We start from the raw sequence: 2,217 nt of genomic DNA on the forward strand, positions 1-2,217 counted from the left end.
CATTTTTGCTTGTAATTTTCTTTCTGAAAGTGAATTCAGTGACAAGAATTTTTTTTTTCAATTCTTCTACTTAAGGCTCATAAGCATAGTAGCTTTTTGGGAAGTTGTTTTTTTTCTCACCTCAGTTTATGCATCTACAATAGGTTATGGCTATTCCCCTTCTGTGTCCTTGAACTTGTTGCTGAAAATACTGCCAGCACCAAGGCTTGATTCCAGAATCTAAATTTATATTTTAAAAGGAAAAATAAAAATAAATAACTCCAGCACTTCTCTGTATAAGCTTTTTATAGCAGAGTGCAATTTCAAAGTTTCTCAATATCTAAGCATGGAATTTTCTTAAAGTCCAAGTATGGAAGATAAATCAACATAGAGGTAATTTCCTGTGCAGATTCAAAACTTTAAACTTGAGATGTGAGAGGCATTTCTTTTAACTTAAAGGGGGACACTCACCTGGAAAAATAACAATAGATTGAATAGTCTAGCAAAAGTACTTTGCCATATGCTTTTCCAAAAAAAAAATAAAAAAAAAATCAATGACATCTTTCATGCTGTGCTACCTACTGCTTATAAATGACTAATGATATCAGCAGAATATTCACTTTAATATTGTGCTTAAATTAATTCCACCTACATCTCTTCTTCCCCTGTATACAAATTATTTATTTGAAGCATCTCCAGAGATGCATCTGCGTCACCGGGATGCTACAGTTCAGCTACTACTCCTAAGTTGCTGTAAGTTAAAGGGTTTTGTGGTAGCAAGCTATGCTATTATGCTTGTGGTGGGCATGCCTTATGTCACGTGAAGGAATGTTTCATGTGCAAACAATATGTTGTGTGTTCCTTGAGGCTACACTACTGTTGAATTGCAGTGGTTCATTTCAGCTGTTCCTTTTGAAAGTCAGAAACACTTTAGAGAAGATGATATTTAATGGAGTTTGGAGGTAGGTTTTTTGTGTTGCTTATTTTGTGGGTTCTTTTTTTTTGGGGGGGGGGAGGCAGACAGTAGTATGGTATATTTCATACTCAGTATCCAAGATATTTCATACTTTGAAAAAATTACTGCACACTACATAGTTGGATGTTCTCTTCTAATCCTCAGTTTATATTTGGACAAGAAAAGTGGGTGGATGCCTACACTGTCATTTTGATAGTAAGTTTTGCAGTAGTTGTTACTTATCATATTTGGCACCCTTTAAGTGTGAAATATTTCTATTTCTGCCTACTGTATCATTTAATTTCTCCAAACCCTGTTTTTAGCTCCTACTTTTGGTGTATTTATAAGCGCTTTGGAGTAGACACTACTTTATTCTGAGGTTCTCTCATCCAAGGCTATATTATGCTTCAAGTAATAACTGTGAGCAAGGAAGATCTTTAGAAACTTTGGCCTGTAGGCTAGGCTGCTTCATTTATGTAGTGAATCCTAGGAAAAAGAGTTGGCTGTCTTGCTCTGCTTAGACAGATGGACAAATATACCTATTCTGGAGAAAGGTGCTTCCCTTTGCTCCCTATTCATGGCAATGAGTGTCTGGAAATAAATGCCCAAATCCAGCAAACACCTCTAATTCAATAAAACACAGCCAAGAGGAGGTGTGTGTGGTTTTTGCAATTATATTGAGCTTGTTTTGATCTCTGAAGGAAAAGTATCTTCTCCCATGGAAATCGTGATATTCTGAGATGGGTTCATCTCCCTTTCCCTACAAGACTGCAGGCTAGCACAGATTTGTACCTAGTGATAGACTGTGGATTCACAGGTACTTTGTCTGGTCCCTTGAACACTGGAAACTCCTTAACACTAGGTGTGACTTGTTATCCTGTCTGTTCTGTTCTCCATGATATAGCTTGTCCACGTTCTTTCCAAGGTGTTGCTAGCTCAGCGTCTCACATTCCACTTCAGCCTGGAGCTCTGCAGATTTCTAGCTCATTCTGCAGTCCTAGAATTAAATGAATTAGCTACACCTATTGCTATTGTACAGAGGCATTGGATATTACCTATCTATCACCTATTTATCAGATAATGCATTTCAGATGCACTGTGAGATTCTGTGTCTGATCATCATTTCTTATAAACATTTTAACCAAGGAACTATTGAAAGATGCTCCTGATGCTTACTGATTTCCAATTTCTGATCACTCTGTATTTTGTTTGAAAATACATTCATTTTTTGTCAAGTCTGGAGGGGGAAGGGGGTAGGGCTAAATTGTGAAGTTCTAGACTTC

The sequence above is a fragment of the Aythya ferina genome, assembly GCF_964211825.1.
Source record: "Aythya ferina genome assembly, chromosome: 5".
In the NCBI taxonomy this organism is placed as follows: Eukaryota; Metazoa; Chordata; class Aves; order Anseriformes; family Anatidae; genus Aythya; species Aythya ferina.